General features: G+C 35.1%; 1 protein-coding gene and 1 non-coding gene across 4 annotated transcripts in view; both read left to right on the top strand.

Annotated features, from left to right (window-relative positions):
• The window catches only part of SLC10A7 (solute carrier family 10 member 7), a 273235-nt gene that overhangs the window by 156549 nt on the left and 89569 nt on the right, over positions 1-27117 (top strand). The window lies entirely within an intron of this gene.
• On the top strand, positions 6026-6132 carry LOC143666400 (U6 spliceosomal RNA). Its single transcript, XR_013167601.1, has one exon. It is a non-coding gene; the product is annotated as a U6 spliceosomal RNA (small nuclear RNA).

Here is a 27117-nt window from a genome sequence, read left to right on the forward strand (position 1 = left end):
GAACTCCTAAATTCTTTATGCCATGGCATGTTTTTCTACCCTCTGACATGTTGTTCATATAATAAAATATATTGCATTATATAATAAAATATATTGCATTATAAGATAGTGAATTATGAATTCCTTGCATGCAAGAAGAATATCATATCCATGTTTGAAACCTTAGCTCCAGAAAAAGTACTGCACATATAATACGAGTTCTGAAAAGTGTTTGATGAATGAATTGTGAAGTTCTTCCATACACCATATCTGGTGAATTTTTACCTCACTGTCAAGCCACATTTGGAAAATTTGGTTAACTTTACTTTCTCCTTTTTCAGAGTATACAGATTACCTCACTAGCCAACAATCAAACATCATATTAACCTTCTAGAGTAATTACTAGATCTCTCTCTAGCCGTGATATGATTTAGTGACTTTATTTGCCTTATGGTTTCTCTCTTTTTGGAGTAAATATTTCATAAAAGTAAATGAGAAGCACAAAAGAAAGAGAGGAATAAGAAAGCATGTAGAGTAAAAAGAGTGATTTAATAATACATATTTTTTTAAAACAGGCTTCTTCCATGACAGATACCTCTGAGTTTTGTAGGGGAAGATAAAAACAAAAAAAAGGTTGAGCGCTGGTATTTGTTTTGCATGCTTGAGAATTTTACATTCTTCTTGTCTTTGTACCTTTCAATTTTAACATAGAAACGTGGTGAGACAGTTCTGATCTGACATTAAGTGCCTCACCAATCTGCTCAGGGGACTCCCTTTAGGAGTATAAGCTGACACCTCCTTACCGGAGCTTCTTTCCATCAGTAACATGGCAGAGTATACATGATACAGATAAGCAGACAGATAAGAATAGAAAGCACATCTGTTGAGAAAAATGGAGAGGTAAATGGCCTGGTTTGCATTCAAGGACTTTGAAGGAGAAATGAAGGTGGGAAAAGATGGCCAAATGTGAATGTATAACAAATTAATTTAATTCTTTTTGAGAATTTCTTTTTCATTGCTTGTGTACAGAAGAGAATGGTCAAGTTGATCTGTGCCTAAAAGGAATTTGTTACTCTGATTCTTGGAGTAACATTCAGGACCCTGCATTTTGCCACTGTAAATTTACAGTGGCAAAATTGTGTTAATTTGACTGACTAGAAATATTAACCATAGTATATCAAATAACTGCCAGAAATAATTCCCTATCATGCCCTGTGACTTCATTTTAATTGATTTTTTTAAACTTTCAGCTTCTTTGATTTTTGTTTATTCTGACACGTCTATTAAATGCATGAAGAAAATTGTTTCACAATTTATTTTTAGTGTTTTTATCTTGTTGAGATTGGTAGATTAACTCTTTTTCTTCAAAATTCCAACCTCTTTTATTTTCAGACTTGATACTGCTGATTTTGCATTTTGGGCCAGCTAATGGCATTATTGTCCACATCAGCAGTCTGTACAATTAATCTGTATGCTTAGCAGTATCATCTGATGTTTCACAAAGATTTGAAAGTCAAAATTGAATATGATTGATTGCTGCAAGATATGTTAATATTAGGATTCCTGAGCTATGTTATCAAATAAAGCATTCACTGTAATAACAAAGGTAATGCTTCTAATGTTATTCATTATATGCTCTGTTAGAAATCAGGCCGTAAGAGTAAGCGTCATATTGCTGCCGTAGAGCCTTCATATTATATGAATCACAAGATGAATGTTCATAGGCACATCATTTAGGATGGTAGATTTACATGTTAACATTACTAGTAAAACTGTCTTCAAAAGAATATAAGCCCATTTCCTTTACCAGCCTGCTGCCTCCTCTCTATCTGTCCTTATGACTGATGTTTAAAAATGATACTGTTTTGTTACTTTGAACTATATTTGTGTAAAAAATTAATCATAGTAAAATTCAGTAACATTTTTTGAATGCTAAATGTCCAGTGCTGTACTGGGCATTTTGCTTGTATAAACTCATTTAATCCTCACATTAGCATTAATATGTGTTGGTACTATTATTTTACCCATTATGTTGATGAGTAAACTGAGCCCAAAGTGGTTAGATAACTTGCCCCAGGTCACATAGACAGTAGGTTGTACGACAGGATTTAAACCCAGGCCATCTGGCCCCAGGGTTCATACTCTTATTTACTAGAGCATACCTGAACTGGAAGAATATATGAGAGATGTAGTTCCTGTCCTAAATAGCTTACTTTCTCATATTGGTGATGCTAGTCATGAATAAAAGGTTATAATAGAAGGCAGACTGTTAGTAGCAGCATAAGTGCCCCTGATAGGTGCTGCAGGTATTCAAGAGAAGATGAAGACGAGTATAAATAAGGTAATTCCCAAAATAACTTGCCATTTATTTACTTAAAACTGAGATGTTTAAGACTTTAAAATTCCCATACACAGACTGTTCAGACTGGAATTAATTGTATAGGCTGTAGTTTATTTATTTTTATATGCAAGTCTAGATGCTGGTTGGAGTAATTTTTTACCAACTTTAACCTACTCCCAGATTATTTCAAATATTTATATTTTGGGGGAAACTTTCCATTTGTAGTACCTTCACTTTTGGCATATATTAAATTTACATGTGATAATAATACATTGCATGATGCCAATTTAACACCTAATGGACTTATTCAGGAAGGAGGGAAGAGGCACAAGTTTTGTTCTTTCATGTTCTTAATCAACTCTTACTCTTTTAAAGAAAAATAATACTTTCTTTTCTTCAGTTAATCAAGCCAATGCATGATTATTTCCTATGTAAAAATAATAACTTGCTAATTTAATGTCAAAGACTAGAGTGAATTAAATTCACATCATTGGTTGTCAACAGCTTTGGAGATTTTTGGCAGTTCTGGCTAAGTAAAGCCTTGAGTAACAGTGCCATTGACAGAACATTTGTACTGTTAAGTCTTCAAACTCTTATTCAGCTGTCAACACATGGGCACTTTCTGGAGCCAGATTTTCTCATGCTGTGAACTGCCTGCAGCTTGCTGGAAGCTCAACTTTGACTAAAGGGCTGATTTCTCTTCTCTTTGCCTTGTTCTCAGTTAGTATTAAAACCTGCTTAAAGTCCATTTTTTATTCCAAAAAGTACACTTGTATGTGTCATCTCTTAAACCATTCTGATGTCGGGGTAAGTGACTCCAAAGAAATGCTCGAGATCTTAACGAATAATTGATTAGAAAGGAGTCTGGCAGTGTTAATTTTGAGCTGCAGTAAAATGAGTGCTGAAACAGAAGCTTTCTGAGTGTTTCCAGAAATTGTGGAAAGTTTTTTAGTACTGTGCAATAAATCAAGTGTACTGAAGTGGAATTTAAAGGTGGTGTGGTGGGGGTGATGGTAGTTGTTGGGTTTTGGGGTCTGCAAAAAGCTTTCTAATTGTTTTTGTCACTTTTACCTCAGTTCTTTGTTTAAAGGCTCATTGACTATGGTTATTTGGTTGTTGTTTGGTTGGTTTGTTTTTAATTTTTCCCTGAAGCCACTTTGGGGTTATTTATTTGACGTAAATAGCAAAGACTAGTAAGGTAACTTGGACAGAGGAGCCTAAAGAACTAGTGAATAGCTAAAGACAAACACAATGCTGGATGAAGCAATGAATTCTTTAGTTGGCCACTACCAGCATCACACGGTGAAGTAGAAACTTTCATTTATGGAGGCGCTGACAATTTGTATTTTAAGTCATGCTTATCCAGTAAGATTGTAGAAAAGAGTCCCAATATTTTATCATATAGAAAACATTACAAGTGGTTTTAAAATAAAAGTGGCAAAAAAATAAAATAAAAGTGATGTCCAGTGCCTCCACTGAAAGGGGCCACATGAACAATTGCACTTGATGAACCAGCCCTCTGTAATATATTTGTAACTAGCCACTTGTGGCTAATTAAATCTAAATTGTACCTAATTAAAAACATTACAACAATTAAAAATTTAGTTCCTTGGTTGTACTAGCCACATTTCAAATGCTGAATAGCTGTACTATGCTAGGGCTGTTGTATTGGGCAGTGTGGACAGTAGATTTCCAGCCTCACAGAAAGTTCAGTTGGGCAGCACTGTATCGGACAATGGCAGGGAAGCTAAGGAAAGTTTATATTTGTTTGTTGTTGTTGTTTTTGGCTTGGGTTTTCAAGTTGCAATTTAAAAAATACTTCCTTATGGAAGCAGAGACTATAACGTTAGGAAAATTAATGTAATAATTTTGATATCCATCTTTTTTCTTATTGTGGTGATAGCTAATAGCTCACAGATCTGTAAATAACATTATTCCAGTAACTTGGGAACTAAAGAAATACCTGGTAGATAAGCTAACCCATGTTTTTAGCATGAGTAGCAAAAGAAGCTTTGCTTACAGATTGAGCAGAAGAGAGAGAAAAATCTGAATATGAAATTAAAAGTTTCTTTATCCCAAATGAATTTATAACCCAAGAATATTTTCAAGGTATGTAACTTAGGAGAATTTTTATCTCTGTGATAAAGGAAAAGGCAAGACTAAGAAAATCTGGAAGGTAATACAGTGATTTAAGAAAGTAAATCCTTTCAAATGAACAGAGAATAAATATTATCTAAAGTTTTATAAAGGTGCTCTATTATAAAAATAGTAAATGCCCATTACAGGGAGTTTTTAAAATGTTGAAAAGTAGAAACAAGATGAAATTCACTTGTAATTCCATCAGTCCATCAATCATCCATCATTGCTTTTAACATTTTGATGTATTTTCTATCTTTTAAAGTTATAACATTGTTGATGACAGGGAAATGACGTTGGCAGCACAGTGTGACTTAGTACGTGCCGTGTGTCCCCACACATTGTATCACTGAACACTCACAGCAGCCCCATGTTGAGGAATGCCCAGGTCTTTTGCTCCTGTCCAAATTCAGAAGCTGAAAAACTCTGAAAACTAAGAGCAAAATTGAGTTTGGATTAGGGCAAAGTTTGACATGAAATGACATGAGCCTGTTTTAGTTCTATCTTTATCTCATTAAGTATGAATGCTAATATGGTTCCCTACAGAAATATTAGTGTGTTTGATTGTGGTGTGATTCCCCAGACTCCTCCTGAGCTGTTACTTAACATATGAACCATATTATCTTTCAAAGATCTGAAAAAATTTGAAACCCAACTGACCTCAAGATTTTTGGATAAAATATATTAAACTATATTTTCTGACTTTTACTGAGGAGGACATAGACACAGTAAAAAAAACTTACCCCAGTCCTCATGGCTCCTAGGAAACAGAACCAAGGCTCAAACAGGTCTGTCTGACTCCAGAATTTGAGTGCCTAATGCATTGTGTCCTTAGAGTAAAATTGCTATATACTGAGAAACAATAAATGTTGACCTACCCATGTTTTAGAGCCTGAGCAGAATATTGATAACTTGATAACTTCCTTTTCTTTACACCTGTGTAATAACTCTGAAGCATTATTTATTAATACTAAGAAAATTCTAATTTATTAATGGTCTGAGCCCAAAGTTAATTACTAAATGCCCAAACTTCTATTAACTGTGCTTTAAGTAATTAGAAGTAAACTTTTTTGTTGAGTGTAGTCATAAAGTCAGCTACCATCAATCATTATGTACTAAAATCATATTTTGATATCTTCATTGTGACTTTTAAGTCATCCATGTGACTTTTTGCTGTCTCTTTCAATGTTAGATATCCAGATAAAAATTAAAAATAAAAATGTATATATGGATACTTGACAAAAAGAAAGCAAATATCTATGTTATTACCGATTGAATTTAGTTTTTATATAAATATAAGATGGTGTTTTGCCTGGTGCTTTCTAGGACTAGAAAATATAATAATCAAAGAACAATTTTTTATAAGACTTTATATTTCCTGATTTTCTTTAAATCTTAAGCCCTAATATACAATAATCTAAGTAAGAATTACAGAGTCCCTACTTAGCTCAGTCCATGGAACTCATGAGTTAAATTGTTGCCAAGGATTGATGGTCTTTTTTGGGGGTAGGCAAGGAACCTACCTCATTGAATGATCTCTAATGAGAGTAGTATTTAAAAGGAAATGGAGTTCTTGGTTTGGCAGCACATATACTAAAATTGGAACCATACAGAGAAGATTAGCATGGCCCCTGCACAAGGATGACATGCAAATTCGTGAAGTGTTCCATATTTTTAAAAAAAGGAAATGAGAGGGGCTTCCACTGTATATTGGCTTTTTTTTTAACAGTGTACTTGTCAAAAATCTTGGAACAGCAAGCAAGAATCCGTGACCCAATCTTTGTGGTTTTGATTTGGCAGCAATGTTTTAATTGGTTCCATCAAAATAATTATGCTGAAGCCTTCCAAATCCATTTTTCCAACTTACCTACAAAGCGTGACTTTGACTTAGTTTGAAATGAATAGCGAAGCTTTGACTCAACTAAAAAAATTCTTTGTCTGACTCTATCTGAATTGGCTATTTTTTAGAAATGCAATTCATCCCTCCATCTCCCCAACTGATATTTATTACAGACCAGCAATGTGTCAGGTATTATAGCTGGCAATGTAGGGGAATATAAGAAGATAACTAACATGTAACTAATCCGATTGCTTTCAAGAAGTTCAGAAAAGAGAAGGATTCATTTCAGAAGTGGTGTTATTAGTAGTAATATAAGTAGTGGTAGCGTAGTAGGATCTAACATTTATTTAGTGCTTTCCCTATATCTGGCAGTATCCTAATACTTTAAATTAACTCATTTAATCTTTCCATCACCCCTTTGAAGCAGGTATTATTATTATCTCTATTTTCTAGTTGAGGATACCGAGCTACTTAAGGGTTAAATCATTAGCCAAGGTCATACAGCTGATAAGTGGTGGAACTAGAATTTGAACACATGTAGTCTGTCCCAAGCATCCATTCTAGGCTCTATTTTCAAGTGCATGGAGGCACGAGCTACACTTTGAGTGATGGATAGGGGACCGCTTCCAAAGGGAGGCATCGTTGTGAGAAATTCTGGCAAATAACCATTTAATAAATGCCCCATGTAGAAGGCACTACAGAAATGAGTAAGATACAAACACTGCTCTCAAGGAACTTATAGCAAGTCTTTACAACCTTCCTGATGATCTGTTTGGATGCCATTTGATAAAAGGATATAATTTCTATTTGATCTTTTATTTTGCAAATCTTTTGCCAGTTATATTTCTCATTGAACCATCAACAAAATCACAAATTTTTCGCTGAATTTTTTTCCTGTAGTGATTGTTGAGTGTCTACTAAAAGTCAGACATTATGTGGGTGCTTCTGACAGTAATTAGCAAGAGAGATAGACAATTAAGCAAGTATTAAAATAAAATGTGATAAATGCAATGGCAGGAGAAGATAGGAAACTGTGGGAGGATGTATTAGGGACATTTAATCCATCCTAAGGACCTCAGGAGTGCTGATGACTGAAAGAGTAAGAGTCAGATAGGAAAAAAGGGATGTGGGGAATAGAGTAGAACAAGAATGTTGTAGGCAGAGGGAAAAGCATACATAGGAGCCCAGCACAGAGAAATAACCTGGTTGAATCAGTGAGTTTAAGGGTGAGTAACCTATCAGATTTGTGTCATTGGTAAGTCCTGAGCTCTGAGATTCAAACTACCAGGCTTTCTATACTGCTAAATGGCCTTGAGAAAGTTCTCTTCTTATCTAGGTTTCAGTGAATCTATTTAAAAAGAAAGAAAAATATAGTACCTTATCTCGTAGGGTTGTTGTACACATCAAATAAGATGATGCTTATAGAATACAAAGCACAGAATAAATGCTGTACACAACTTAGCCATTATTAACTTAGGGGGATAAGCCTGACCACATGTGGAAAATTAATTGGAGTGGAATTAGGCTGAAGTCATGGATTCAAGAGAAAGATAACAGTGGTCTAGAGTAAGGTAGTGGCAGTAGGGATGAAGGGAAACAAATATATGGAAAAGCTATTTAAGAAGAAGAATAGAGAGACCTTGGTGAGTGATTGGACGTAACAGGTGAGAGGGAAAGGAGTTAAGGATAATTCCTTAGTTTCTAGTTTTTGACCACTGAATGGACACAGAAAGATAAATTAGAGATTCAAACCTAACCCTGTAATTAGAGTTGTGGAATATTAATCCAGGGGATAGAATGGCTTGCATAATAGTAGAGTGGGACTGAAAACAATTCTAACTTCCTGCCCAGCATTTTTTCACTGTTCCACACAAACTGCAATAGCAAACACCATTTCTAAAAAAATCAAAGTATGAGAGAAGCTCATCTTTGTATAGATTGAATATACACTATTGAATATAGTGTATATTCAGTAATGGAAAGTCTTCTGATTCTGTAAAACTATGTCATATCTATAATAAGTTAGCTAATAACTCAAGAGTGTCTCAAACACTCACTAGGAGAATTTTTGTTGTTGTTTTAAAAAAAAGACATGTACTTACCTCTCGAGTGAATCCTCGTAGTTAACCCAAGTATAGTTGATTTATTAAATGAGCTAGACTTGCCTGGTTACAAGCAGAAAGCACTTGCTCTGTGAAATCATTCTTTCCCCTTTTTGGATAAAATGTTTTTCCCCTTTCTGGATAAAAGTTTGAATAAAATTTCGTGATGAACCTATTTTTTCCCCCAGTCACTTTGAGGTATTAAAAAGTCCTGTCTAGGGTGGGCCACGGTGGCTCAGCAGGCAAGAATGCTTGCCTGCCATGCCAGAGGACCCGGGTTCGATTCCCGGTGCCTGCCCATGTAAATAAAAAAAGTCCTGTCTAGACCCTTCCAATATGAAAAATTAGAATTGCCATAGCCCAAACACCTCTAAAGAGAGGAAGCTCAAAGGTGGTGATGGAGTTATGTATGCAGAGAAGATAGGATTTAACAAATGAATATGAATGCTGAATCATTAAATTGATATCTCTTTTAGTCTCCAGTATTTTAGAGCAGCTAAAAGTAAAAACCTAAAACTGTGGAATTGCAACCCATGTCAAACTCTGAAATATGTTCTGCAACTAATTGTGGTGCTGTGCTTTGAAATTTATAGCTTTTTTTGTATATATGTTAATTTTCACAAAAAAAAGAAAAAAATTGATTGTGATGATAAAAAATATTTAAGCCTTCTAGCCTCCTATATTCTGGAGCAGCTAGAAGGAAAAATATGAGAGGATTGTATGGTAGCCCATGACAAACTCTGGAATCTGTCCTGTAACTACTTGTTGAAGAGTGCTTTGAAGACTTTTGCTTTTTTATTTCTTTGCTTTGTATATACGTTATACTATACAATTAAAAAAAGTTAAAAAAAAAGTCCTGTCGAATAGAAGAGAACATAGGAGAACATCATAAAAACATAACTCTATAAGAAAAGATTGATCAGTCATACGTCATTAAAATGAAGAACCTCTGTTCATTAAAACCACTAATAAGAGAATGAATACGAAGCCAGTAGAGTCAGAGATGATATTTATGATAGGCAATTCCTTTGTCAGATATCCAACAAAGGATTTATAGCCAGGCTAAATAAATAACTCATACAAATCAATTAAAAAAATAGATGATGCAAGAAAACTTGGACAAAGCATTTCATAAAAGCTGATATTCAAGTTTCCAATGAGCATATGAGAAAAGGGCTCAACCTCATCAGTACTCAAGAAAGTGTGAATTAAAGTCACAGTGAGATACCACTACACATGTATGAGAATAGCTAAAATTTTAAAAGGTTGCCAATACCAAGTATTGGTGAGATGTCTAGTAACAGAATTCTTATACATTACTAGTGGGATGGAAAATTATTCTAGCACTTCAGCTGTTGGGCAGAGGTCTATGTTTCAACAGCTCTACTCCCAGGTATATTCCCAACAGAAATGAGTGTATATATACCATCAAGGAGGGCCACGGTGGCTCAGCAGGCAGAGTTCACACCTGCCATGCCCAAGACCTGGGTCGTTTCCCAGTGCCTGTCCATGCAAAAAAACAAACACACAAAAAAACACATGTTCAGGAATATTTATAGAAACTTTTTCCATAATAATCAAAATGGAGAAAATTAGAATGTCTATCATGAAGAAAATGGATGGACTGTATTATATTCATACAAGAGAATACAAAATTTCAGTGAAAAAGAATGAGCTACTACTACTACTCAGAAAAAACAAGGTTGAATGGCAAGCAAACTCACTGCCCTCCCCCCTCTCTATGTGGGACATGAATCCCAGGGATGTGGACCTTCCTGGAAACGTGGGATAGAAATCCTAGAACGAGCTGGAACTCAGCATCAAGGGATTGAGAAAACCTTCTCTACCAAAAGAGGGAAGAGAGAAATGAGACAAAATAAAGTGTCAGTGGCTGAGAGATTTCAAACATAGTGGAGAGGTTATCCTGGAGGTTATTCTTACACATTATATAGACATCCTCCTTCTAGTTTAAGAGGATGGAGGGAAGTGCCTGAAACTGTAGAGCTGTGTTCCAGTAGCCATGTTTCTTGAAGATGATTATATAATGATATAGCTTTCGCAGTGTGACTGTGTGATTGTGAAAACCTTGTGTCTGATGCTCCTTCTAACTACAGTATGGGCAGATGAGTAAAAAATATTGATAAAAAATAAATTAATAATGGGGGAACAAATGTTAAAATTAATTGAGTAGATTGATATACTAGTGATCAATGAAAGGGAGTTGTAAGGGGTATAGGAAAAAAATAAGGGGAACAAAGGTTAAAAGATATTGGGTAGATGGAAATACTGGTGGTCAATAAGAGGGAGGGGTAAGGGGTGTGGTATGTATGAGTTTTTTTTTTTTTTTTCCTTTTTATTTCTTTTTCTGGAATGATGACAATGTTTTAAAAAATGATCATGGTGATGAATATACTACTATGTGATGATATTGTGAGCCATTGATTGTACACCATACACAGAATGTTTGTATGTTAAGAATGTTCATGTTTGTATGGTGTTTTGGTTTTATAATACAAAATTTTAAAAAATGAATGTTTATTTTGTCAATAAAAATATTTTTTAAAAAAAGCAAAGTTGATTCTCACATACAATATTGAGTGAAATAAGCTGACACAAAAGAGTTCACACTATATAATTTCAGGTAAATGAAATTAAAGATAAAAAATACTTAATCTATGGTGATAAAAGTCAGAATAATCGTTCCTTTGGCAGTACTAGGAAGACACATGAAAGATCCTTCTGGAATACTAGAAATGTTTTATATTTAGATCTGGGTGATAGTTCAATAGCTATGTTTGTATATATGTGACATTCATATAAATATTCATACAATGTTTGTTATCCTTCAAAAAACAAATAATAGCCTAGTCTAGTATAACGTCAGAACTTCAATTTCTTATCCAATTGAAAGCTTTATCCCACTCCACCACACACACACATATCTTTTGCTCCCTCATCAATTTTATGGTCAGTAACCTGTAGCACGGACAAGGGAAGTGTAATAGACCTCTCTCATCTTTGTTTCACATCCTCCCCCTTTCTTGAGCTACTCTTTTGGTTCCTTCAAGGTCAGACACATGAAGAAAGGAGGGATTAGAAATGAAGGGATGAAGTCTAATGTGTCTTGGGTTGTGATGAGGCTTTGATGCCCTCTGACTAGGCATCATCTCCAAAGGCTAGCTCATTCTCTTATGGCAGTGTTTCTGCAGGTTTCTCAGTGATCCTGCTTCACTGGAAACATCCAGTACAACTTTGCCTGGCATGGGCAATGATCCTCATACAACTCTATCCACAGCTCTTGGCTTCTGGTGGTCTAACACTCTGATTGGGTCACCTTGGGTAGGGGCCTGGTCAAGATGACTCAAGTCCAGCTCTCTTCTTTGCTCGCTGGACCTGTAGGGAAACTGACATACCTTTGCCTGGCCAGTGGAGAACTCACAGCTTACTTCCTTTGTAGCCTGTCTCTTCTCCCAGCCTCTCAGCTACAAGCTTCTCCAAAAAGGGAACCTAGTCCCACTCTCTGGTAGTTCCCTCCCTCTTCCCCAAACAGGAAGGGACACATTCTTCAAGTGGTTCTCTGAAGCACCTCTCGCTCTCCACCTTGGAGAGTGGAGTGGAAATGTACATGGTCCAATGACAACCCTCTTCAAAGAAGTTATGTCTACCAATATTATTTCCACCTCTCTTGCATAGCTTGGAAGTTATGATAAACTAATGGTAGGGCATAGTTATTGTTTTAAGACAGAGGACTAATGAATGGTGCTGCCCAAAAAAAGAAGTAATCATTTTATCTGCTCTGCCTTTTTTGTCAGTTACTTGGGGCTTTTCTAAATGTAAGGAAACTTTCTGGAATATTAATTACTGTGCAGTTTTTTAAAAAAAATTTTTGTTGATGAATCAGCACATATACACTCCGTACATGGTGTACAATCAGTGGCTCACAATATCATCACATAGTTGTCTATTCATCACCATGATTATTTTTAGAATATTTGCATCACTCTAGAAAGAGAAATAAAAGGAAGAAAGAAAAAACTCATGCATCCATACCCTTTGTCCCTCCCTCTCATTGACCACTAGTATCGAATTCATTTTACCCTGTGTCCCCCCTATTATTTATTTAGTTTTTATCCGTATTTTTTACTCATCTTTCCAGACCTTGGATAAAAGGAGTATCAAACACAAGGTTTTCACAATCGCACAGTCACATTGTAGATGTTACCTCATTACACCATTGTCTTCAAGAATCAAGGCTACTGGAACACAGTTCACCAGTTTCAGGTACTTCCCTCTAGCCACTCCAATACACCAGAAACTAAAAAGGGATATCTGTATAATGCATAAGAATAACCTCCAGGATAACCTCTGGACTCTGTTTGAACTCTCTCAGCCACTGAAACTTTATCTTGTCTCATTTCTCTCTTCCCCCTTATGGTCAGGAAGGCTTTCTCAATCCCAGGATGCTGGGTCCTGGCTCATCTTAGGATTTCGGTCCCACGTTGCAGGGAGATTTACCACCCTGGGAGTCATATCCCTCACTGGGGAAAGGGCAATGAGTTCATCTGTTGAGTTGACTTATAGAGAGAGGCCACATCTGAGCAACAAAAGAGGTTCTCTGGGGGTAACTCTTAGGCACAATTTTTTTTTGCATATTCATCATAATCATTTCTTGGAACATTTGCATCTATTCAGAAAAAGAAATAAAAAGAAAACAGAAAAAAAATTCATATATACCATACCCCTTGCCCCTCCCTTTCATTGATCACTAGCATTTCAGACTAAATTTATTTTAACATTTGTTCCCCCTATTATTTATTTTTATTCCATATGTTCTACTCATCTGTTGACAAGGTAGATAAAAGGAGCATCAGACACAAGGTTTTCACAATCACACAGTCACATTGTGAAAGCTATATTCTTGTACAATCATCTTCCAAAAACATGACTACTGGAACACAGCTCTACATTTTCAGGCAGTTCCCTCCAACTTCTCCATTACATCTTGACTAACAAGGTAATATCTATTTAATGCATAAGAATTACCTCCAGGATAACCTCTCGACTGTGTTTGGAATCTCTCAGCCATTGACATTTTATTTTGTCTCATTTCACTCTTCCCCCTTTTGGTCAAGAAGGTTTTCTCAATCCCTTAATGCTGAGTCTCATCTCATTCTAGGGCTTTTCTCAATCCCCTGATTCTTAGGCATAATTTTAAGTAGGCTTAGCCTATCCTTACAGGAATAAGTTTCATAGGAGTGAACCCCAAGATCGAGGGCTAAGCCTTTTGATTTGGTTGTCTCCGCTGCTTGCGAGAATATCAGAAATTCTTCAAATAGGGAAGGTGAATATTTCCTTCTTTCTCCCCAGTTCCCCAAGGGGACTTTGCAAATACTTCTATATTTACTACCCAAATTACTCTGGGTTATATTGGGGCATTAAACTGACCTGGACAAACCAACAAGGTCTCATGCCCTATTCAAGAGTCCATGTACTTATGATGTTCAATTAAACTGACCATACAAATTAAATTAGGTACTGTGCTACCCAAAATATAAATTTTGCACCAAATAAACATCACTACCTTTGGTTTCACACAGAAGTTGAAGGTTTAAATATGGACAATATCATTGTTTACCCTGTATTCAGATCTACACCAGTCCTATCCAGATCAGCTTCATTCATTTCTCTAGTTGAAGTCTGATCCCTTTTTCTACTTTTTAAACAGTTCCTGTATGGGGTACTGCTGACTTTCCTAGCTTCAGAGCTCTAACTCTGGGTCTCAGAGTATTAGGTATCACATAAATATCCGAAGTTTCTGGAAACGACGAAGTTATACACAAACAATATCACAGAATTTAGAAATAATAGTTAGAACTCCTGAATATATGTGACTACTCTAAGAGCTTACATCTAGGACCCTTTACAATAGGCCCCAACCTAATAACCTATGTTCTCAACTTCAGTTCACCCAGTGCGGTTGTTCTTTTTTTTCATTATTGTACTTCAAAAATATTTGAGATAAAAAAAGGAATATTGGGAAATATAGATCTTACCATGTAGGCATACAAACAAACATACAAACGTGCACACATTTCCATGCACAAAGATTATTGGTACTTCCTGGGGACTGCAAATAACTCACTGAGCCTCTGTTTCCATATCTAAAATAATGGATAAATATTACCTGCTTTTATGTTATTGTCATGAATATTAAATATAAGTGAAATTATACACATACAGGAATACATGCACATGCACTTACATATGTTACTCAGAACAAAGTAGGTGCACAATAAATTTTCATTGCCTTCTTTTTTCTTCCTGGACTATGTAATTTCCCAGTCCCTCTCTTTCAGAAAAGCACCTTCTTTAGAAAATTAGAGGTTCTTAGTAGAGTGGCAAGGGGCAGGAATAGGAAATACATTACTTGTTTCCTTCCAAGTTTTGTATTTGGAAACTTTCAATAGAGGGTGCCTTATATGTGAAATTAAATCAGGTGTTATGGGATAAACATAGGTCTAGAGTTAGAAAGACCTGAATTTAAATCCCAGCTCCACAATTTCTAGCCATTCATTCATTCCATTCATTTATTGAGGGCTTACTTTGAGTCAAGCATTGTTGTAGATGCTGAGGGAGATTAGATGGGTCTTGGGGGCAAGAGTGGGAGAAACAATGGATAAGTAAATAACTAAATATAAGGCCAAGCGATGTTAAGTTCTCTAAACAAAAATAATGAAGAAGAGTAGAGGTGAGAAGATAAGGATGTGTAGGTGTGTGTGTGGTTGTTAGAGAAAGGGGTAGTCAGGGAAGGCCTTAGAAAAGACCTGAAAGGGGGAGCAAGATCTAGGGGAGGAAAGAAAAAGAAAAGGGTGTAATATTCCACAAGCCAAAGAAACAAAGTGTTTCAGGAAGAAGGGACTCAAAATGCTAAGTGGAGGAGTCAGGTATGAGGGTTTCTCTGTAGTTACATGACCCTGGACAAGTCACTTATCTTCCTGGAGCAGTATCAATCATGTTTCTTAGGATTAAGTGAGGTAAATTATGTAAAGCACCTATCACAGAGTAGACACTCAACAAATGTGAATTTCCTCTTCACACTTGGCAGTTCTTTGTTTTTTTTTTTTTATACTTGCAGTTCTTTGAATGATTTAGAAAGCTGAATTGAATTTAGATGCTAGAATAACTGAAGATTTTATATACATTTTATGTATATAATAAGATTTTTAAAAATTCATGAAGTATTTTTTAAATGGTCTGAACTCAGTTCCTCATTGAATTTGCAAACTATTCAATTAACTATATGGAAGCCAAAATATAGAAGCCAATAAATTAAACTATAACAGTGGGGGAATTGTTACTTTGCCTTTTTTTTAGAAGGACTGTATTAGTTGCGAGTGGTTAATTTGATGTGTCATGGGTCTAGTGGCCATGTGCTTAAATATGCTGTAATTTTTCTCCTTCGAACTAGCAAAAACTATCTGTTAAAAAATAGAGAATTAAGAAAATAAAATATTTCAGCATTCATAGTGGTCTGTTACACTAAATTATAATTTCTGTGAACAGTTGACAAATTATCCCTGTTTCAAATCTTAGGAATAAAGAAACTGATTTGCTTCTCATCTGTTCTCATCAAGACCTTCCCTTGATTTTAAAAAATGCTTTCAGTTTTTACAGAATTTAACTGAATACGTGGCGTAAGATCTAACCTGTATAGTGATGAGAAAAGGAGACTGTTACACACTCCCTCTAAAGTAAGATAAAATTATAATATCTTTATCTGGCTACCTCACATATTTACATGTCAACTAAATTGTCTGCTTGAATAGAAATGATATGTTGTATTATGTGCTATGGATTTTTTCCAGAGAAATCTCTTTGCCTTTTGAAAACATGACTCTTAGATGTTTAAAGGCTTGTCAAACACCTTACAAGAAAGGAAATAAAGGCATTTTACTTAACTAAACCATTTTTCCAAATTTTCTCAATCCCATTTATGTAGGTACTGAAAGAGAACAGAGTTCACATTTTAAATACAAAACATACCAGCTGCTACCCCAGCTATCCACTAGAGAAAGACAGAATAACTAAATTTCTGCAGCAATGTGTAGAACTAAATTTATTGAAATCCCAGTGAAAGCTTTTCTTGTGTTTGGTGTAATAGGGAAAATTCCATAAGATATCATAGATTGCATTTTCTTCATGTTAATCTTCATAATCCTTGTGTTCCCAGGTCATTCTGAAACATGCTTCATTCATTTAGAATGAAAACTCACACTCACATGCCAGCCAGATTTGGTAATTACAAGACATTTTATTTCAAGTAACGTGACTACTCCTTGTAAACACTGAATGCACTCAATTGGCTCAGAGGAGCTGGAGCTTGGTGAACCCTATTTGTTATTTTTCATCTGACTTTGTATTCTGAAGTGTGTGCTTTTGATGGGCTAATGTCAGCCTCTCTTGTATCTATTTCCAAGGCTTTCCCCTAGTTATATTTCTGGTTTCATTTCAAGTACTTTTTAAAAATGCATTCTTCGTTTATTCCAAGTCCGTTTTTGTATTGAGGATTACTGCATTACCTTTTAAGTTTCTTCCTCTTTCACCTAGCCTGTGTTTTCTAAAAGAAGACACAGTCAAATGTTTTTGTTCCTCTTAAGAAATCCCTGACAGGCCCATGACACTGGCTACTGCTGTAGCTGTGCACTTCTATACATAATTGATGACTCGGGACTGAGCAGACAGCACCACTACACCAGCAATATAGATTACATACAGTGAGGGTGGTTAGGACTTTGAATTTTCCATTTCTGAATAGAAATAACTCCTTGCTAAATAACAAAAATTCCAGAAGGAGTAACTTTACACAGTCATAAATATTCTTCAGAGAACAAAGCATTTGCTAGCAATAGAAGATGTGGACAGTCTTAAGATCCCAACTTTATTACCTTATCCCCCCACCCTAACCGCATCTTAGCAGCACTGATAATGTTTTGTTTGCTGACATTTTGATAGTAATATTTAAAAAAAAAAAAAATTAGTCTGAGCAAAGTTAAATTCCAAGACACACTTTTTGAGTTCTTCCTTAACCTAGTTGCCCTTTCTTTTCTTTGATTTACTGCAAGATGAGAAAGCGAATAGATCTCACTGGTTATCTTTTCCTGAGGATTTTCTGACATTCGTTTCATGCGGGTAGCATTTGTTATGACCCGTTCACTACGTCCTGTCTTTCTTTTCCTTTGGAACTCCATAGCCACAGTCTCATGTCTCGAGGCCTTTGTACATGCAGTTTCTTCCTTCGAGACCACTTTTTAGCTCTCTCTCATCCCCCCTCCCCCCCCCCCCCTTTCTTCTCATGGCCATTCCTTCTTATCATTCTGGTTTTACTTTAGATGCCACCTCAGACTCAGTTAGGTGGGAGTGGTGGCTTTTCCTTAGCTCAGTATGTGGCCAGTGTCTCTTTACTTTGCCACAACTAGGCCATAAGATCTTTTAGGGGAGGAACCAGCCACCTTTATCATTATTTCTCCAACTTCTAGGATTTGGCTTTATGGAATAGATGTATGTATTATGTCTAATAGTTATTTGTTGAATGAAATTACAGAGATCCAAATGATATAAAATTGTACTTTAAACATAAAAATAATGATGTGGATTGTTTGGTTTTGGATGCTAAATTGTAAGAACTCACAGGATCCTAGATTTCCACCTTGTTTTTCTTAGAGTGATGTTTATTCACAACAGTATTGTGATAACAGAAAAAAGTACATTTGCTTTCCAATTGTGTTATGCATTTAAAGACTCATGAAACTTTTGTAAATTCAACTGAGTAAATTAATGTAAATGAATATGTTAGTTAAGAGAAAATGTAGCTGAAAAATCGTAAGTCAAATTAAACCCAATTTGAAGTATGGGGCGTATATACATATACGTCTAGTTCTGAGTTTAGGCTTGTTGTTTCAATTTACTTCTTTTTTTAAAAATGTCATTTCTCAAAAGAGCAAAATGTTTTTTCTAAATTCTAACAATTGTGCTATCTAGGGCTAGATACTTAGAAGAAAACATCATCTTTATCATTTCTTGGACTGCCTTTATACTTTCAGAAAGCAGAATGTACAAATGTTGTTTCTTCTTTTAACTAATGAAACATGAATGTCTACTAAAACTCATAGGCAAAAAAAAAAAAAAACCCTATTGTTTTTAGATATTTTTAATTTTCAAAACATGTTTCACAGTTACCCAGTTTGTAAGTTTGTAAATCAGTTGTTGATTTCCATGGGGGAATAAATTTGAATTCCAACCTTATAAGAGAAGATTAAGCAGGCCCACAAAAGCTTATTCACCCATACGAAAACTGAACTACAGTACAGTATTGTGCGCTCTAGAATCAAGCTGTTTGAATTCAAATCTTGACCTCCAAAATTGTTTGACCCTAGGCAAATTAACCTCTGTGTGACTTAGGGTTTTCATCTGTAAATGAGAATAGCAATTGTACCTATCCATTGGCTTGTTTTAAAATTATGTAGCACTTGCAAGGTGCATAGAACAGTGTCTGGTAGGTGTGCTCAATGAATATTACCTATTATTAACCTGTTATAGTACAAGAAACCATTTATTCCTTCATTCAGAAATATTGATTCAACCTCTACTATGTCCCAGGCATATTGCTAGATATGGGGAATTCAAAATAGAGTGAAAATAAACATAGTCCCTACCCTCATAAAGCTTACAGTCTAGTAGGGGAAGTACAGACATTAATGAAAGAACCACACAAATCAATGTAAATTTGCAGCTAGGGTAGGTACTACAACGAAGCTCCATGATGCCAGGAGTAAATTAATAAGACAGGAAGACTTCCTGGATTACTGAAGAAAACTGAGATATGTAGGTGGGAAGGAGCAGAACCCAGTCAAAGAATTGGACCAAGGGCCTCAGCTGGAGCATGGAGAACCCGTGGAGAAGGGAAGGAGATCGTTTTGGAGAGAGAGACAGGAAAGATCCCAGAGGATGTTGCAAGCCATGATAATATTAGTCTTGAAAGAATAATCAGAAACCAAGGAAGGGTTTCATTTCAGTGTGGAGACTGGTTTAGAGTCTCCCAAAGTTTAAGGAGGAAGAAGTGGTGGGGCAAAACGATCCCTTCTTGAATATAGTATTGGTTGTAGTCTGTATTTTGAAACTGGACGCTTGTCATTGCCCCCTCCTGATCTCTCTCTCCTCCCTTCCATATCTTGATCACTCCACTGAGATCCACTAAGGTCTGTTATCCCAACGCTACTGTGTACCCCTCTACATCAAGCTAGTCAGACCCACCTTGCCTGTAAAACTGTCTCTTGCAGCTGCTACTAACTGAAATCTCATTCTGATAGAAATTTCAGTCTCATATAAATATTTAGACGAAGGCATACTGATGAATTTAGACATAGATTCATAGACATGTCTGAGGAACAGTGTTCTCAAACTTTTTGGACCCCTTTATACTCTTAAAAATTGTTAAAGACCACAGAGAGCTTTTGTTATTTTGTTATTTTCTATATTAGAAATTCAAACTGAGAAATTATTATTAATTCATTAAAAACAAAAATAAAGCCCATTAGATGTAAACATACATATTTTTATGTAAAATGACTATATTTTTCAAAATATAAAAAAATTAGTGAGAAAGTGCTATTGTTTTATATTTTCCAAATCTCCTTAATGTCTGGTTTAGTAGAAAATATCTAGAGTCTCATATCTATTTCTGCATTCAATCTCTTGCAGTATCAACTGTCATGTAGCCTCTGGAAAACACTGTACAGTTGTGAGAGAATAAGAGTGAAAAAGGCAAATAATGTCTTAGTATTATTACGAAAGCAGTTTTTTTTATCTCATTGACCCTATGATAGTCTTGCCTGGGGGGACCCTAGGTCTCCCGACCACTAGGTGAGAACTGCTACTCTAGAAAAAGGCATGCAATTTTTAAAACAAGACGCTTAATAAGCCAAAAGAATTACACCCAAGATGACATTTTAGACAGTCTAAAAAGTAAAAGAATTCAGGCAATATGACTTTAATCTACTTCTCCTTTTCTCCAGTATCTACTTCTAAATCCGTAAACTCTCTAAAAATTCCAAATGATTTTTAGTGTTGGTAGAAGCTCTTATAGGTATTTTAGAGAACATCTGAAATTCCTTGCTAGTGTAAGGCTTATTCCCCATGCAGAATAAATTGTGATTCCCTCTTCAGTTTCTGTGAGTATCAGGTCACTTAGCTTTCTATGACACAGCCTCACCTATAGGCTAAAGTTCCACTGAGTTTATCTTTCAAAAAGAACAGATTTGTGAGGTATAACTAAAGTAATGTGAGGATTGTTAATCTCTGTGGTCTGTTCCAGTTCAGAAATGTCATGATTTTATATCATTTTCTTACATGACACATAATGTATTTCCAGAAGCATCTAAAAATGTTCAGATGATGCATCATTTAAAAATGAGTTTGACTTCTCTCAATGGCAAATTTGAGAAACAGTGCTCTTTTAGATGAGTTTTATTGCATTTGTTAAAAATTCGTTTTCATCCCTTTTAATCGCATTGTGTACATATATTAAATTTCACCACCACTATTAGAAAATTGGGCCCTTTTTTCATTTATGTTAATCATATATTTCTATCCATTCAGAATTAAGTGCTTCATTTTTTCCCTCACAATCATAAAAGTACATACAGGGAGAGGAAAACCATGCCTATGGGAAAAGGGCACAAAATTTATGCTTCTCTTTGGCCCACTAAATTTATGATTCTCATCATGGATGGTTAATGCTACTGACCACTACAGTGTATCTTCTGAATCATCAATAATTTCTGTTCTTTAAGGAGGGACATTCATAAGTGGTAGAAACATCCTAGAAAGACTACTGAAAAGTCATTCGGATTTTTAGTTTGAATGAAATTCCTGAGTTTACTTTTGAGATGTCACTCATAGATAAATGGTGAGGAACTTACTGGACGGGTCAGAGATCACAAATAAGTGGCCTATGGGCCACATACAGACCGCAGATGTGCTTTCTTTGGCCTACAGAGTGGTGCATGTGTGTTGGTTTTGTTTTTCATCAGAATTTGTATGCATTTACCCTGTGTTTTCTAAGGTTGCCTCCACTCCCTCTTATTTTATACATGGCCCAACTCATATATTTATTTACCAGCCTAGTCACTGTTAGCATTTGAACCAGCAACTCTACTGCAAGCAGTCACTTTTAGGGAGAATAGAAAAATAGTACCCGAAAAGATTACAGTATATATGATGATATAAAAAATACGGTTTAAATTTCCCCTAAGAGAAAATCACTTGACAAGAATCCATAATTACTGTTATTTTTGTTATTGTTGGGCAAATGAAAAAAAAAACAACTTTGAAGATAAGTGTAAAAGAAGGGATGAGAAGCATACCTCAAAAATGACCTTTATTATATAAAGATGTCTTTAATATAAGCTTAACAAAGGAGTTAGGATGTACAATTATGGAAGATGATCATGTTTTCCTGAAAAACGCCATCTATCAAACTTCGCTTTTGCTTTATATTAATTTTATAAATATACTTATTATAAATGGCATTAGTTTGTCCATTAAACTATTCTTTAATGTACCTATAGAATCAAATATAACTAATTTATCAAGTGCAGAACTTTGCAGCCTTGGCTTATTTGGAAGGTCCCACAGCACCACCTAGTGACTTGTATTTTATTTTGCATAATATTTTTATAAATGTAAAAGTTCTGATGTTATATTATAATAACAAATATGGGACAGAAATAAAAATATGAATTAAGCTGTATTAGATATAGAATGAGATACAGTAATTCTTACATATTTAATTGAAGATTTTAGGTGGGACGCTAAAAAACGGTGAGTACATAACAGAATTATTATAAAAATTTCCTGGTGTTTCTGATTTATATCCAAACATACTTTCAAGAAGATCATACATTGTATGTGATCAATTGGAAAGTTATTTTAGTTTTATTTATTTATTTATTTATTTTGGCATGGGCAAGCTCTGGGAATTGAACCTGGGTCTCTAGCATGGCAGGCAAGAATTCTGCCACTGAGCCGCTGTTGCCTGCCTTGTTTTTTTTTTTTTAACCCAAATCATATGCTTATGTTTTTATTTTTTATTTCCTGCTCTATAATAGTGATAGTTTTGCCAGGGTTCTTTTTGAAGTCTATGAATTTACGATTTTCATCTTGATGACTTTAGTTTAGCAGCTTTTGTCAATTTCAGGAAAAATTGTATAACCTCTTTTAAACTAGAGTTGTAAGGCATCTAGAGATTATAACATATTTTTACATTAAAAATAAAATGAGTCAAAAAGAATGAGGGGTACCTATATATTCTTTTATGGAAAGAAATTCAATAAATATAGTGACATGAGAAAAAATAAAGCTGTTTGCAGAACATTGTGGTATTATTATTATCTTAGAGAAACTGTATAATTTGAATAATTTAAAGCTAGATAGATGACGGATGGGTTGAGGGATGGATGAATGGATGGATAGATGCTAATATATTATTTTCTTTTCTGGAAGAAGTCAAAAGAAATCATTAATGATAGGTGTCTGAGGGGAGGGTGGAGTGCTGAAAGATTTCACTTTTAATTTTGTACTTTCTTTGCTACTAAAATTTTCTAATAAAAAAATTGCATGTTACTTTACTTAAGGTCATCAGGGATTCTTTGAGTATTAAGATTAAGAACCATTTCATTTTTGCTTGCAATATTTCTCTGTACTAAACCCAAAACCTAATTTTAAAAATGAAAACAAAGTAGCACAGAGACAAAGCAAGCATTCATTTTATACACTTGTCTTTAAAGGATTTATGATACATTATATTTTATTATGGGGTGTGAAAGCTCCAAGAGGGCAAAGAATTTTGTCGGCATTGTCATACTGTATCCTTAACTTCTACAGTAATATCTGACACAGAGTAAGTGCTCAGTAAATAAATGTTAAATGTATGTATGTGAATAGAACCCATCGTGTCAAAATATGTATAGTCATGAGATGTAGTATAGTAGAATTTTATTCTATTTGCATATATATAAATATATATGCACAGTTATATTCATATATCAGATGTCATTTAAATGAACACTGATAATTTCAAAGTTTATAATAACAAACATAATTATACTTTCAAATGTGTGTTTTGTAGCTATTCTTTCCTTTTTTTGCCTATCTTTAATAGAAGACTATAAGTAAACATTATACTTGCCACTCGGACATAATGAAATTCAATCAAAATGATTACTAAAGAACAATACTCCGATCACTTGCCTTTTTAATTCAATTACTAATTCCATCATAGTGACCTAAATGGTTGCTACTTTTAAAGTTCCTGCAATTATGCTCATATTAATCATAAAATGCTAATTATTCCTTATTAAATATACTCAGTTCCTAATTACTTATTTAAAATTTCATGACATTATATAGCTACCTGTTAGTGAAAATCTATACTTAGGAATAAACTGTATTGTTTTATTTTAAGCACACAGTGGTTCTTAGTGATATGGTGGTGTGCATAGGTTTTGTTTGTTTGTTTGTTTTAACTGTCAAAGTGTGTAGAAGTTGCCCTCTACTGGGGAACTAGAAAAATTATGTTGACATAGATTTTCAATTTCCTTAAAGACTTTAAGTTAAATTCATTGATGTGATTGCCAGACAACCACTTCTTCTCTCTGATGCTTTTAAATTCCAAACATATTGAAGTGCGTATAGCAGAATACATTAAGAAATAAATATCTGATGTGAATATATCTACATCCATTTCTGAGTGAAGATGCTGACTGTTCCTTTTCTAAAATTCCTTAGTGACAACACCCAATAGTTTAGGTCTAGAAGTAATTGTGTAATGATGAGTGTCCTGAAACATTAGGAGGATTTAGAAGTATATAATTATACAACCAAAAATGAGCCAAGAGTGTTGTTAGCAGTTCATTATAGGAATTTTGGGGTAAATGTCTAAGCACTCTAAAATATTGTTAGCTAGCTCCTCTGCATTTTCCTGGGCAAGGTGAAATTTAATTATGGAGAAGTAATTTACTTGTTATTGAACTTTTTGTACCAAAAAAGAAATCACACGGTCATAAAATGGCGAAGTCCATTACCAGGTCCTATATACTGTTAAGACCATGTTCTTCCTTGCTTCATCGTTGTACATCCATCTGCCTTTGGGAGTTCTGTGAGGCATTTGGTAGAACTTCCCTAGAGAGGTTCAGAGCCCAGAACCATCTTTAGGCTGTTCAGACCTTAAGACATATCATATTTTATGTTTCTCTTTTCTGCCCAATGATATTTAATAGAAATACTCATGTTATTTAAGGAGAAACCTATTTAAAATTGATATTGATTGTGGAAGGTGGAGAGGTGAAGAGCAAGAAAAGACCCCCAAAAGTCAACCTGAATATGCAAATCCTACTGTCTCTTTGACTTGGTTTTGGTGGGAAGATTTGTGGGCTGATGATGCTCCTATGAGGTGCATGGCTTTTTTAAGACCAGTTTTTGGTTAATCCACCCCCTTCTCCCCAACTGAAGCCGCTCTGAGTCACAAAGTTTTCTACAGCCAGTTTTCCAAACTGTAGAAGTAACTTTGATGAGGGAATATTATAAAAACCAGGGTAAATCAGACCATAGATATATGGGACAAGGCCAGTAGAGCACAGTTGTTTTCATTCATTTTTGTCTATCTTTACGCTCAGTGTTGATGTCTCACAGCCAGATCTAACAGCAGTGTGTGCTGTCATTTAGATGAGTCCAAAAGGGATGATCTGTCCCAGACCCATTCATTTCACATGTGTAGACATGGTCTGGTTTTTGGTTGGTTTGTTTGTGTAAAGATCTATTATGGCTGAACACTAGTTTTGATTAAATCAATACTCTGATGTCTTATTTAAAAGAAAATAGAGTCACAATTATTCTAGTTTATTTTAATATCCATAAGCCTGCATTAAAAGCCCTTTCCCAAATCTCCTCTAAATCATTTCTCATAATTTCCTGTCTCTATCCTCTTTAACTCTCATACAATCCCTCTCTTCCATCTTCCACATCTCTACTTTGCTTTTGCAAATTTTGCAGAAATGTTCTCCCATACCTTTGTCATCAATTCATGGGCCTTTCTGGGCAGGGAAAACCCTGTTTCAAGACTTGATTTCCTTAAAAGAAAACTTTCTCTAGTCTGTACTAATTTTATTTATTTATTTTTTTTACATGGGCAGGCCCTGGGAACCGAACCCGGGTCCTCTGGCATGGCAGGCAAGCATTCTTCCCTGCTGAGCCACCGTGGCCCACCCTAGTCTGTACTAATTTTATTTTCTATGCCTTTTTTGCCTTATGTGTATGATAAATAATTTAGGGTTGGAAAATAGTTTTCAGGCTTCCAATATGTAAATTTTATTCTCCTGGTTTGTAGGAGATAGTGTGGCATTATTAATCAAGAACTAGGCAGAGAATTGGAGACACTTTGGTACTCATCCTAGTATTTTCCCGTGTATGAGAGACCCCACCTCCGTGGGCCTCAGCCTTGCAATCTGTAAATTGAGGTAGCAAGTTATCTTTAATTTCAGCTAGAATTTTCTGATTTCTCTAATTTCTTATAAAAACCATTAACTACTATATATATATAAATGCATAATGGTAGAGACCATGGATTCTGGAGCCAACCTGTGTGGCTTACTTCTCATTCTGCTACTTACTGTTTGGTCATTTTGTAGAATTCTTCTGATATCTGTATGCCTCGGTTTTGTCCTTTGTAAAATAGGAAAGATGATTACATCTTCCTCATAGATTTATTGTAAGACTTGAATGAATTAGTACATGTGAAGAGCTTAGAACAGTTCCTGATGCCTAGGATAGTCATTCCATAAATGTCAGCTGTCTCATTATTATTACAAACATAAAAGATTTAAAGCGTTTAGAAAGTGTAGATTTCTCATCAAATGGACATGCTTCTCCGAGAGAAACTTGTGGATATATATTCATTCAGTCATCAGTCAGCAAAACGATGCTGAGTGCTTATGTGGTAGGCGCAGTTCTTCTGTAGGCACCAGTGATCAAAATGACAGGATCATATGAACTTTTCTAAGCCAGTGGGTAATAAATATACAGTGTCACTCCAAGGATCTAGAAGTTACTTGGGTGCATTATTTACATTTATTCTTGCACTATTAGCAGTTAGATATGTAATCTTTGACTCTCTTTTAAATTGATATTATATATTTTTATATCTGTTTCCCATAATCTGTTTAGTGAGTATCCTTTCCTTTTAGATTTCTTACTTTCACCTTTGCTCTTTTTTTCTTTTTAACAACTTTTCTTTCCTCTGGACCATCTCCTGACCTCTGAACTTTTGTATTTATTTCTTTTGCTGACACTTCCCATGGCCTAGCTATGGCCTCTCTAAGTCTCTAAGTCTGTAACATTGGGATAAATTAGATGGTTGAGGGCAGGCCACGGTGGCTCAGCAGGCAGCATTGCCTGGGTTCTATTCCCGGTGCCTGCCCATGCAAAAGGGAAAAAAAAAGAATTTAGAGGATTGTAAAGTACTTACCACAGTTCATAACATACCCTCAATAAATGTTCATTATTAATATGATAGTGATATTTGGTTTCAATCGAAGCAGTAATTCTAAAGCAAGAGTTACTATAAACTTCTACGTATAGGATTCAGGCCTTAAGAACTTTGGCTGACC

This window comes from Tamandua tetradactyla, chromosome 22, assembly GCF_023851605.1.
Source record: "Tamandua tetradactyla isolate mTamTet1 chromosome 22, mTamTet1.pri, whole genome shotgun sequence".
Taxonomy (NCBI): Eukaryota; Metazoa; Chordata; class Mammalia; order Pilosa; family Myrmecophagidae; genus Tamandua; species Tamandua tetradactyla.